Genomic DNA, 13,890 nt, shown 5'->3' on the forward strand with positions numbered 1-13,890 from the left:
ATGAGTTAGTTTCATTTATTGAGGAACACATATCAGATTGTCACAATGCACATGTATCTCCAGTTTTCAAACTCAGATTCGTAGCTTGAACAGGAACCGACTGATTCAGCTCCGTGATGTGACTGGCAACGTTCATTCAAAAATTCTGAAAAAAGAATTCATTGTAACTTCTCCGAACTATGAGCTTCAAAATGTGGTCGTGACATTGTCCTCGTCATGAACAGTGATGTTGGAAGTGCCCTCAGAAAAGCACGTGAAACATGCTGAAGAAGATGCTTGCATCCTCGCCTGTGCTGCCAATATTGTCAGGAAAAATGTTGGAAATAAAGGTCAGAGATGATCAAAAGTAAAGTTTTTGAAATGCTCATCCCCAAAAACCTATATTTTGACACCAAAATTATGGGTTTGGATTCTCGGTGAAGTAGTATTTAAGATATTGGAAAAATAGGTTTTCCTGGTGGCCATCTTTTAAAATGGCCGCCAGTGCTATCCAACCAAAATCTGAGATGGCCTTAGGTCTAACTTTGTTTGTCTTGATGAGTTCGAATTCTGTGCCAAGTTTCATACTTTCACCACAAAATGCACTATTCATTCAGTTATCTGCTCCACGATAAGCTAAAAATTATATACGCCAAATACGCTAAATTATATACGCTAAAAATATAAAACAGATAAAAGAAAAAAAATATTTTTTTTTAATATTTATAAAGATAAAAGGGATAAAAAAAGAAAAGGGTTGAAGGGAAAGGTGTATGCTGCACATGTGAGAAGTGTTATGATTTATGGGAGCGAGACATGGGTAATGAACGTAGAGCAGCAATGAAGGCTGGAAAGGGTGGAAACGCGAATGGTTCGGTGGATGTGCGGAGTATCTTTGAGAGAGAGGAAGACAAATGATGAAATGTGAAAGATGATGGAAATAGAGCCTGTGATTGATGCTGTGAAGAGAAACAGGTTGAGATGGTTTGGTCATGTGTTGAGGAAGGATGAAAGTGACTGGGTGAGAAGAGTGATGGAAATGAATGTAGAAGGAAGTAGAGGACGGGGAAAACCGAGGAAGACTTGGCTAAAGGTGGTGGATGAAGACATGCGGGCAAGGGGGTTAACAAGGGGAGATGCAGAAAATAGGGCAATATGGAGAAGATTGTCATGGGGCCTGCAAGGCTAACTCCTGCTCTGGCAGGGAAAATGGCCTTAAAATGCCTGTTGTTGTTTGCTGTTGTATTGTGCTCTGCATGACGTCTTCTTGTTTAGATATTTCCTTTATGTAAGTTGTCCGACAGTTTTTTTAAAAAATCCTTGGATATTGCCTTTGAATTGTATCAGTATGCAAAATTTATCACCTATTAATTAGTGATGGGCTCAATGTGATTTACCTTCGACCTCATGCCAAATGAAAATCAGTTGGCAAAAACTCTTTTGGTATTAGATATGACTAGAGATACCCGTGCTACACACGGGTGGGAGGCCAAAAGCAAACAGGTAATGCAGATACGGCGAATGCTAAAGCATGGAACCAATAAATTCCACATTCCTGTAGCACATTCAGTCGCACGTCAGACATGGACAGCAAGTTCGTGAAGGACTTCCATGAAAAACGTACCTGCTCGCAAACAAACGGGTACGTTCACGTATGGAAACATCGATCGTGGGACCGTGGCGAATCTGCATATGGCAATGGCAAAATATCAGAAATTGAAGGGTTTATATTTTATTTTAAATGATTCATATAAACATCCGTTGAATCATATCACACGCAAATCATCAAAATCTAAACAGTATCTTTAGAATTTCAATAAAAGCCACATCACTGTTCATGTCGGTAAATATTATTCCATCGTGTTTCAAATCGTGATCAATACACTATGATCGGGATGATCGTGATCGTGATCGATAATCGTGTTCACACCTATCGAGATTTAACGGATGTTTATATAAATCGTTTCAAAGAAAAAAAGCCTTCAATTTCCGATATTTAGCCTTTTCATTTGGCCCTCCCAATTGAAGCCCCGCCCATAGGGCGGGTACCGTTGCTCGACGTAAGAAGACGTCACAATGAGCGTTATGTGAACGCGAATGTTATGCAGGAGTCCAAACCTGAGAATGCTGGAGACCAAAGCTGAAATTGGGAAAACTAAACAGCCTATTTTACTCCTGGAGATCCCAGGATTACCCACACAAAATATCTTTGCGATCGGTTCAGCAGTTTTTACGGTACCTTCGAACGGACAGACAGACAGACAGACATTTGGTGAATTATAGTAAGATTGAGTACCCAGCTAGTGCTGTATAGTGGTAAAGATTGCTCCGATGCTGTACTGTGGCATCAACACAAGTAGATAGTTGGTTGGGTCAGATAAATACCATCTCGTTGAGAAATCCTCATTTGACAAGTTAAACCACAGGTGATGTGTTTCGTGAAAACTGACAGCAGGTAAACCAAATAAGCTTGGATGATTTAGAGGTTGGGTATGTTACAAGGATGAAGTGATTAGATTTTGGTGAAGATTCAGATCTGGATCTGGATACTTTCAAGTGATTCTTCACCATTGAGAGAGATCTGGGCAAAAACGATATATAGCATAATACCTCAAAAAGTTATGGATGAATTTGGATGAAACTTGTATGACAAGTTGGGTGTGTGGCAAGGACGAATGGATTAAATTTTTGTGAAGATCCGAATCCGGATCAGATCATTTTTAAGTGCTTCTTCACCATTGAGTGATCGAGGTAAAAACAATTTATAGCATGATATCTGAAAAAGCTATGAACGGATTCGGATGAAACTTGGTGGATAGATTTGGTGTGTCACAAGGACAAATTCATTCGATTTTGGTGTAGATCTGAAGACGGATCCATATCCGAGATTTAAAAAAAACTAATTGATTCTTTACTTTGGCTTTTGGGCCTCACTATCTGCCATGATCTTTCCTGGGAAACCCACATTTCAAATCTGGCCTCCAAAGCCAGTCGCCGACTGGGCATCCTCCGTCGTGCGAAGTCCTTCCTTGGCACACCTGAGCTCCTCACCACATACAAGGCTTTCATCCGCAGCTCAATGGAATACTGCTCTCCCCTCTGGGCTGGTGCTCCTGCCTCACACCTAGCTCGTCTTCACGCTGTTGAAACCAAAGCGTTCAGAATCATTGGAATCTCCTGTGATGAAGCTACCTCCGAGGGCCTTTCACTTACTCACCGCAGGCAGGTTGGTGGTCTTTCTGTCTTCTACCAACTCCACTCCGGCCTTGCTCCTCCAGCTCTCTCTGGGCTCTGTCCCCCAAATATTCCTAAATGTAGCACAAGATCTGCCTGCAACCCTCTTATGGTTAAACTGCCAAAATCAAGACTCTCTGCTCACCTTCACTCTTTCATTCCTCTTTTCTCCCGCCTCTGGAACAAACTCCCCCACTCCCTTCAATCCCACTCCTCCCTCCAGGTCTTTAAAACAGCTGTTCACCACAATCTCTTATCTTCCCCCATCCAAAACCTTGATCTTTTCTACCCCCGCTAATTTCACCCCAAATCCTCTTTTTTGAAATACCAACTTCTTTCCTGGAAGTCCTTGGTGTCCTTTTGTTGATACTTACCCCACCCCCCACTTCCCACGCCGCCTCCCCCCAAGCCCTCTATCTCCCACACATTCCCGATGTCCCTCACAAATGTTGTGTTTATGTGCTTCCCCTTCTCTCCCTATCTTGTCTACCGCTCCCCTTTTTATATATTTTGTTTGTTTGTCTGTTTGATTTGTTTGTGCGATAAATGTTAGCTCTTTCACGAGCCTCGATTATGTATACAAAAAACAAAACAAAAAAAAAAACCACAGCGATAGGGCCAAAAACGATATAGAGTATGGCATCTCAAAAGGTTGTGGATGACTTGTGACAAAACAAGGTGGGCGAGTTGGTTTAGGTGATAAGATCAAGCCGATTAGATTTTGGTTCACGTCCAGATCCGGAAGAGGGTCAGAGAGCGGTATTCAAGGAGACAAAAGGTCTGAAGGTGAATATCGGAAAAACGAAGGTGATGGCAAGTGGTAAAGCATGTAGTGAGGTGGAAGGAACTGGGAAGTGGCCGTGTGCTGTGTGCAGGAAGGGTGTCGGAGTGAATTCTATTCAATGTACAATGTGCGCTGAGTGGGTTCATCAAAAACGTAGTGGTTTGAGAGGGTCCTTAACCAGTGTGGCAGCTACATTCAAGTGTAAGGTGTGCACAGAGGGAGCTGCAGATGGAGGAAATGTTGAGTTGGATCTTGGAGATGGCGTGAAGCTGGAAGGTGTGAAAACATTTTGTTACCTAGGAGACATGCTAAATGGAGAAGGTGGATCAGACTCGGCAACGGTTGCTCGAGTGAGATATGCATGGAAGAAGTTTCGGGAACTGAGTGGCGTGATGACGAGGAGGGGAGTGTCGTTGAAGCTGAAGGGAAAGGTGTATGCTGCATGTGTGAGAAGTGTTATGATTTATGGGAGTGAGACATGGGTAATGAACGAGAGCAGCAACGAAGGCTGGAAAGGGTGGAAATGCGAATGGTTCGGTGGATGTGTGGAGTATCGTTGAGAGAGAGGAAGACAAATGATGAATTGCGAAAGATGATGGGAATAGAGCCTGTGATGGATGCTGTGAAGAGAAACAGGTTGAGATGGTTTGGTCATGTGTTGAGGAAGGATGAAAGTGACTGGTTGAGAAGAGTGATGGAAATGAATATGGAAGGAAGTAGAGGATGGGGAAGACCGAGAAAGACTTGGCTAAAGATGGTCGAAGAAGAAATGTGTGCAAGGGGGTTAACAAGGGGAGATGCAGAAAATAGGGCAAAATGGAGAAGATTGTCATGGGGACCGCAAGGCTAACCCCCGCTCTTGCAGGGAAAATGGCCTTAAAATGCCTGTTGTTGTTGTTGTTGTTGTAACCAAGTCATTTACGAACTGGCTGTCCATGCCTGATGTTCAACTGAAGGTGTCACAGAAATGTAGAATTTATTGGTTTGTTTGCCATTCGGCATTCTTTATCAAAGTCATTCACGAACAGGCTGTCCATGCCTGATGTTCAACTGAAGGTGGCGCAATAATGTGGAATTCATTGTTTCATCGATTAGCATTCGCCGTTTACGCATTGTCTGCTTGCGCCCGGCCTCCCACCCTCGCTAGTTTAATATATTTGTTTAGAACTGTGGATTCTATTTTTAATAGCCTCGTGAGTGTGTAGGTTACGTGTCGGGTATGTGACCCACGTCATGATATTTGTTTGGGGCCAGAATACTGACAAGTCTGGTACACGATACGTCATTTGGGGGGGGGGGGGGGGGGGATATAACAAGGCCGAAAGTCTAACAGTGGCGTAGCTGGGCTTGGAACATATATTATAAACCACAAACACACATGATTAACTTTTTAAACAGTCGCTAATGCTGTTTATAACATTAAACAAAGAAATTTGGAGGAATCCAGACATCCATGAGGTAAGTTTTACTTCCAGAACCGAAGGAAGATCTACTGTAATCTATATAACCCACAAGGGTTGGGTGTGCACTGTTTTGTTGGAAGAGACGTAATGCCGATGCTTTCGATATTTGATGATCATTTTAACAATCAGTTTGTTTGTGTTTCACACTGAATGAAAAACGTAAAGGTAAAGCATGGAGATTGTGACATATGACAGGTTCGACGATATGTTTGGCATGAACGAAATTGGATTCAAAATGGCAGTGTGCGGAGTCAGCTGACTTACCGCCGTAATGACATCAGATGTAATCGCATCACACTGTCATGTGACCAGATCCTCAGCTCTGATTGGTATACGTTTGAGGGGACATACATACATACATACAGACAAACACTGTTCAAGACGGCTTTGCCCTATGGGCTGCGCAGTAAAAAAAAAAAAAAAACTGGCGTGTCGGGTACATGGCTGCGATTTTGAAAAAAATAAAATAATAAAAGAAGAAGGGCCTCCTACCTTTTTAAAAAAGAAACTGGACGATCAACTGGTAGCTTTATTTTATTTAGCCATATCGACAGATTTCAATGTTCATGACATGGGAGACCTCGGAATTGACCTGCCGGGGCTAAAGTAACACGTGTCAAGTTTATAACAAACTCAACATCTTGCCTGTAGTTCTCACGACTCACCATTACTTCCACCCTCTTCGAGACTAAAGCAGTCCTCATGTGCCATCTTCATCCGCACGAATCCAGAAAGTTCTTCCGTCCCATTGGCACATCCGGGCACGACGGTCCGTGGCGATGCTCTCCCCGCACGACACGACTCCATGTACCGACAGAGCTCGGCGTACATGGTGGAGGTGAACCCTCGTGTAGACAATCAGACAATGAACAGAGTCGATCCCTCACCGGAGCGGGCTCGGCTCGGGCACAGAGAGCTCCGAAGATCTCGATCCCCAGACCAGTAACCACAGCTCGGAGAGACTCCTCGGTCAAGCCCCAGCTCTCCAGCCACTCAGGGGTGGCAATGCCGCTGTCTCCAGCGCTCGTGGACTCCATTGTCCTTCAGAACACGCGCCGATATTTCAAGCTAAATAAATAAATAAGTCGTGCGTGCTTCGCCCGTTACTTTTCGGTCAAGTCTGTTTTTCAGATCTGAAATACATTTTTATACACACCAAATCTTGGACACTTTCACTTTACTTTATATTCTCAATCATCTGTACTTGCATTACTGAACAGCGACTTTTAGAGATGACATATAGCCTACCTTTTCCAGTATCTCTATGCTTCCGGTTGTTGTTGTTGTTGTTTCATCACTTCTCCATTTTTCACAGTCATCTTAAACACCAACCACACTGGAATCCTCCTGCTATTAATTTGCAATTTGTCACTGGTTTAGAAACCAATACAAATTTTTATTATGGAACATTGGCATCAAAAATATGCATACATCAACAAATAGTTTCAAATGGAGCACCGCACCGCCATTAGATTTAGGGCATTTAAATTGCATCAGATGCGGCAAAAAATGCAAATTCTTACTCCCAACTTGCCGACTCGATGACAGAAGTCACCATTTGCTTCTTTGCCGCCTTCATTTCTTCCCCATTTATAATCCCGTGCAGGCATCAGTAATTTGCTGATAATACATTTGAGCCTGTAAATTAAATCAGATGCGGCAATAAATGCGAATTGTTGCTCCCAGCTTGCTGGCTTGATGACAGAAGTCGCAATTTGCTTTTTTGGCTTCTCCACGCTTCCCAGTCTAGTATCCCATACGGGCACCAGTAATTTGCTAGTAATACATTGGAGCCTTTAAATTGCATCAGATGCGGCAATAAATGCGAATTGTTGCTCCCAGCTTGCCGGCTTGATGACAGAAGTCGCAATTTGCTTTTTTGGCTTCTCCACGCTTCCCAGTCTAGTATCCCATACAGGCACCAGTAATTTGCTAGTAATACATTGTAGCCTTTAAATTGCATCAGATGCGGCGATAAATGCGAATTGTTGCTCCCAGCTTGTAGGCTCGATGACAGAAGTCACCATTTGTTTTTTTGACCTCTCCATTCTTCCCAGTTAAGAATCCCATATGGGCACCAACCAGTAACTTGATAGTAATACTACATTAGAGCCTTTAAATTTCTTCAGATGCCGCAATAAATATGAATTGTTGCTCCCGGCTTTCTGGCTCGATGACAGAAGTCGCCATTTGCTTTTTTTCCACCTTCATTTCTTCCCCGTTTATAATCCCATGCGGCATGAGTAACTTTCGAGTAATACTACATTAGAGCCTTTAAATTGCATCAGATGCAGCAATAAATGTGAATTGTTGCTCCCAGCTTGCCGGCTTGATGACAGAAGTCGCCATTTGCTTTTTTGCCACCTTCATTTCTTCCCCATTTATAATCCCGTACAGGCACCAGTAATTTGCTGATAATACATTTGAGCCTTTAAATTGAATCAGATGCTGCAATAAATGCGAATTGTTGCTCCCAGCTTGCCGGCTTGATGACAGAAGTCGCAATTTGCTTTTTTGGCTTCTCCACGCTTCCCAGTCTAGTATCCCATACGGGCACCAGTAATTTGCTAGTAATACATTGGAGCCTTTAAATTGCATCAGATGCGGCGATAAATGTGAATTGTTCCTCCTAGCTTGTAGGCTCGATGACAGAAGTCACCATTTGCTTTTTTGCCACCTTCATTTCTTCCCCGTTTATAATCCCATGCGGAATGAGTAACTTTCGAGTAATACTACATTCGAGCCTTTAAATTGCATCAGATGCGGCAATAAATGTGAATTGTTGCTACCAGCTTGCCGGCTTGATGACAGAAGTCCCCATTGGCTTCTTTGCCACCTTCATTTCTTCCCCGTTTATAATCCCATGCGGCACAGGTAACTTGCTCGTAATACTACATTAGAGCCTTTAAATTGCTTCAGATGCGGCAATAAATGTGAATGGTTGCTCCCACCTTTCCGGCTCGATGACAGAAGTCGGCATTTGCTTTTTTTGCTGCCTTCATTTCTTTCCCATTTAAAACCCCGTGTTGGCATGAGTAACTTGCTAATAAAACTACATTAGGGCCTTTAAATTGCACCAGATGCAGCAATAAATGCGAATTGTTGCTCCCAGCTTGCAGGCTCGATGACATAAGTCACCATTTCCTTTTTTGGCCTCTCCACCCTTCCCAGTTAAGAATCCCATACGGGCACCAACCAGTATCTTGCTAGTAATACTACATTAGAGCCTTTAAATTGCATCAGATGCTGCAATAAATGTGAATTGTTGCTCCCGGCTTTCCGGCTCGATGACAGAAGTCGCCATTTGCTTTTTTGCAACCTTCATTTCTTCCCCATTTATAATCCCATGCGGCATGAGTAACTTTCTAGTAATACTACATTAGAGCCTTTAAATTGCATCAGATGTGGAAATAAATGCGAATTTCTGCTCCCAGCTTGCCAGCTTGATGACAGAAGTTGCCATTTGATTTTTTACCACCTTCATTTCTTCCCCATTTATAATCCCATGCGGCATGAGTAACTTTATTATAATACCACATTAGAGCCTTTACATTGCATCAGATGCGGCAATAAAGGCGAATTGTTGCTCCCAGCTTGCCGGCTTGATGACAGAAGTCGCCATTTGCTTTTTTGCCGCCTTCATTTCTTCCGCATTTACATTCCCGAACAGGCATCAGTAATTTGCTGGTGATACATTAGAGCAGGGGTCAGGAACCTTTTTGACTGGGAGAGCCATAAAAGCCAAATATTTCTAAATATATTTCATTGAGAGCCATATAGTATTTTTAACGTATAATAAATTAAATATGTCTTACTTTTAATGCGACTTCTGGTGCTGCATGGTTTTGCTGATGGCCTTGTAGTCTGGTTCATACGTGGTGAGGTTGAGCTTCATGCAGGCGTTGAGGCTTCCATCAGTTAAACGTGAGCGTAGGTTGGTCTTAATGTTCCTCATATGCGAGAATGACTGCTCACATGCATATGTAGAGCCAAACATGGTCAATACGGCAATACTCACACGCTGCATTGTGTGGTATGTCACAGGAAGCTCGTTCCAAGTTTTAAGAATCAGCTGGTCTTCAGGTTGAAGATTTTTCATTTCTGTCCACTTGTGTTCCCTCGCCAGCTCTGCTCGCTGTCGCGCAAGACTTTCCAACTCTCCATTAAGTGACTTGAACTTACTCATCCACATGTCTGATGCCTTCAGGTCAGCAACTTCCAGCTCAAAGTCTCCGATAGAGACCCCGGGGATGCATGTCAGGTCGATTTTGTCCACTGCACACTCATGTGGATGAGTGATGAACTTGAAAAGACCAGTGCGTGCACGAAATTCTACAAAACGTGCTTTGAATGACTGCAGGAGATTGGACGTAAAGCCAGCTAGCTTTTGCAGGACATTCCAAACTGATTTTTTTTTTTTTTTTTTTTTCAACTCAAAATTGTCTGGGAGCCATATGCCGTCACCGGAAGAGCCATATATGGCTCGCGAGCCATAGGTTCCCGACCGCTGCATTAGAGCCTTTAAATTGAATCAGATGCGGCAATAAATGCGAATTGTTCCTCCTAGCTTGCCGGCTCGATGACAGAAGTCCCCATTTGCTTCTTTGCCACCTTCATTTCTTCCCTATTTATAAATCCATGCAGCACAGGTAACTTGCTCGTAATACTACATTCGAGCCTTTAGATTGCTTCAGATGCGGCAATAACTGTGAATTGTTGCTGCAAGCTTTCCGGCTCGAAGACAGAAGTCGGAATTTTCTTTTTTTGCTGCCTTAATTTATTTCCCATTTAAAATCCTGTGTCGGCAAGAGTGAATTGCTAGTAATACTACATTAGAGCCTTTAAATTGCATCAGATGCCGCACTAAATATGAATTGTTGCTTGCGGCTTTCTGGCTCGACGACAGAAGTCTCCATTTGCTTTTTTGCCGCCTTCATTTCTTCCCCATTTAAAATGCCGTATGGGCACCAGTAATTTGCTAGTAATACTACACTAGAGCCTTTACATTGCATCAGATGCGGCAATAAATGCGAATTGTTGATCCCAGCTTGCCGGCTTGATGACAGAGGTCGCCATTAGCGTTTTTGCCGCCTTAATTTCTTCCCCATTTAAAATCCCATGCGGCACAGGTAACTTGCTCGTAATACTACATTAGAGCCTATAGATTGCTTCAGATGCGGCAATAAATGTGAATTGTTGCTCCCACCTTTCCGGCTCGATGACAGAAGTCGGCATTTGCTTTTTTTGCTGCCTTCATTTCTTTCCCATTTAAAATCCTGTGTAGGCATGAGTAACTTGCTAATACTACTACATTAGAGCCTTTAAAATGCACCAGATGCAGCAATAAATGCGAATTGTTGCTCCCAGCTTGCAGGCTCAATGACATAAGTCACCATTTGCTTTTTTGGCCTCTCCACCCTTCCCAGTTAAGAATCCCATACGGGCACCAAACAGTACTTGCTAGTAATACTACATTAGAGCCTTTAAATTGCATCAGATGCTGCAATAAATGTGACTTTTTGCTCCCGGCTATCCGGCTCGATGACCGAAGTCGTCATTTGCTTTTTTGCCACCTTCATTTCTTCCCCGTTTATAATCCCATGCGGCATGAGTAACTTTCTAGTAATACTACATTAGAGCCTTTAAATTGCATCATATGCGGAAATAAATGCGAATTTTTGCTCCCAGCTTCCCAGCTTGATGACAGAAGGCACCATTTGCTTTTTTACCACCTTGATTTCTTCCCCATTTAAAATCCCGTGTAGGCATGAGTAACTTGCTCGTAATACTACATCAGAGCCTTTAAATTGAATCAGATGCCGCAATAAATGCAAATAGTTGCTCCCACTTTTCCGGCACGATGACAGAAGTCGCCATTTGCTTTTTTGCCACCTTGATTTCTTCCCCATTTAAAATCCCGTACAGGCACCAGTAATTTGCTTGTAACACATTAGAGCCTTTAAATTGAATGAGATGCGGCAATAAATGTGAATTGTTGCTCCCAGCTTGCCAGCTCGATGACAGAAGGTGCCATTTGCTTTTTTGCCTCCTTCATTTTTTTCCCATTTAAAATCCCATGCGGCACAGGTAGCTTGCTAGTAATACTACATTCGAGCCTTTACATTCAATCAGATGCGGCAATAAATGCCAATTGTTGCTCCCAGCTTGCCAAGTCAATGACAGAAGTTGCCATTTACTTTTTTGCCGCCTTCAATTCTTTCCCATTTAAAATCCCGTGTAGGCATGAGTAACTTGCTAGTAATACTACATTACAACCTTCAAATTGCACCCGATGCGGCAATAAATACAAATTGTTGCTTCCAGCTTGCCGGCTCGAAGACCGAAGTCCCCATTTGCTTTTTTTTCTCCTTCATTTTTTCACTTTTCAAATCCCATGCGTCAGGTAACTTGCTTGTAATACTATATTAGAGCCTTTAGATTACTTCAAATGCGGCAATAAATGTGAATTGTTCCTCCCACCTTTCCGGCTCGATGGCAGAAGTCGCCAATTGCTTGTTTGCCACCTTAATTTCTTCCCCATTTAAAATGCCGTACGGGCACCAGTAATTTGCTAGTAATACTACATTAGAGCCTTTAGATTGCTTCTGATGTGGCAATAAATGTGAATTGTTCCTCCCACCTTTCCGGCTTGATGACAGAAGTCGCCATTTCCTTTTTTGCCGCCTTAATTTCTTCCCCATTTAAAATCCTGTACGGGTACCAGTAATTTGCTAGAAATACATTAGAGCCTTTAAATTCAATCAGATGCGGCAATAAATGCGAATTGTTGCTCCCAGCTTGCCGGCTCTGTGACAGAAGTTTCCATTTGCTTTTTTGCCGCCTTCATTTTTTCCCCATTTAAAATCCTGTGTTGGCATGAGTAACTTGCTAGTAATACTACATTAGAGCCTTTAGATTGCTTCAGATGCGGCAATAAATGTGAATTGTTCCTCCCACCTTTCAGGCTCGATGACAGAAGTCGCCATTTGCTTTTTTTGCCGCCTTCAGTTCTTCCCCATTTAAAATCCCGTACGGGCACCAGTAATTTCCTAGAAATACATTGGAGCCTTTAAATTGAATCAGATGTGGCAATAAATGTGAATTGTTGCTTCCAGCTTTCCAGCTCGATGACAGAAGTAGCCAATAGCTTTTTTGCCACCTTCATTTCTTCCCCATTTAAAATCTTGTACGGGTACCAGTAATTTGCTAGAAATACATTAGAGCCTTTAAATTGAATCAGATGCAGCAATAAATGCGAATTGTTGCTCCTAGCTTGCCGGCTCGATGACAGAAGTTGCCATTTGCTTTTTTGCCGCGTTCATTTTTTCCCCATTTAAAATCCCGTGCGGCACAGGTAACTTGCTAGTAATACTACATTAGAGCCTTTAAATTGCATCAGATGTGGCAATAAATGTGAACTGTTGCTCCCAGCTTTCCGGCTAGACGACAGAAGTCGTCATTTGCTTTTTTGCCGCGTTCATTTTTTCCCCATTTAAAATCCCGTGCGGCACAGGTAACTTGCTAGTAATACTACATTAGAGCCTTTAAATTGTATCAGATGCGGCAATAAATGTGAATTGTTGCTCCCAGCTTTCCGGCTAGACGACAGAAGTTGCCATTTGCTTTTTTGCCGCGTTCATTTTTTCCCCATTTAAAATCCCGTGCGGCACAGGTAACGTGCTAGTAATACTTCATTAGAGCCTTTAAATTGCATCAGATGCGGCAATAAATGTGAATTGTTGCTCCCAGCTTTCCGGCTAGACGACAGAAGTCGTCATTTGCTTTTTTGCTGCCTTCATCCCTTCCCTGGTTGGAATCCCATGCGTTCTGTATCCTACTGATAGGCTGCATCTGCATCTGAACTTGAATCAAAATAAAATTGGCGTGTTCTTATTGTCCTGGGGACTGAGGATGCTTCGGTGAAAAACCATTAAGTAGTCCTTGTGAAAGGTATTAGCTGAATGTATCGATTTCAGCTGTATCGACCAATCAAATGAGTGGAAAAAGAGAGCCCTGAGGTCAATCTCTGAAAGTATTACTTTCACACCGTCGTCCACGCGATGCCAGTAAGCGTGGGAAGCACCGTTGGCCTTGTTCAGCCCAACGCGGCCTACCCTGCGACTCGCGTCTGCTACCTACTCCATGCAGTCAGTTCCCACCAGCTTCCTTCCACGTCCACACTGGTCCGTCTCCAAAGGAAACCCTCGAGAGTGGCTGACTGATTCAGCAGAGTGCCCTCCACACACTCCCTCTCACCTTGCCGCCTCTCCCTCTTCAGTCTTCAACTTTCCGTCGGCAGTGACGTCATCTCCCACTTTCCACGAGCTACTGCAACATCCCTCGCAAACTTTAAATGCTGTTTAACATTAAACTGAAAGAAATTTGGAGAAATTCTGACATCAGTAAGGCAAATTTTACTTACGGAACTGA

At 43.0% G+C, this 13,890-nt stretch overlaps 1 long non-coding RNA gene across 1 annotated transcript; it reads right to left on the minus strand.

Moving 5' to 3' along the window:
* Positions 1 to 5,975: 5,975 nt before the first annotated feature.
* LOC144889590 (uncharacterized) lies at positions 5,976 to 6,761 on the minus strand. Its single transcript, XR_013621901.1, has 2 exons — positions 6,709 to 6,761; positions 5,976 to 6,501 (listed from the first exon to the last, which is right to left on the minus strand). It is a non-coding gene; the product is annotated as an uncharacterized LOC144889590 (long non-coding RNA).
* Positions 6,762 to 13,890: the final 7,129 nt, after the last annotated feature.

Source organism: Myxine glutinosa, chromosome 1, assembly GCF_964187855.1.
Source record: "Myxine glutinosa chromosome 1, kmMyxGlut1.1, whole genome shotgun sequence".
Taxonomy (NCBI): domain Eukaryota; kingdom Metazoa; phylum Chordata; class Myxini; order Myxiniformes; family Myxinidae; genus Myxine; species Myxine glutinosa.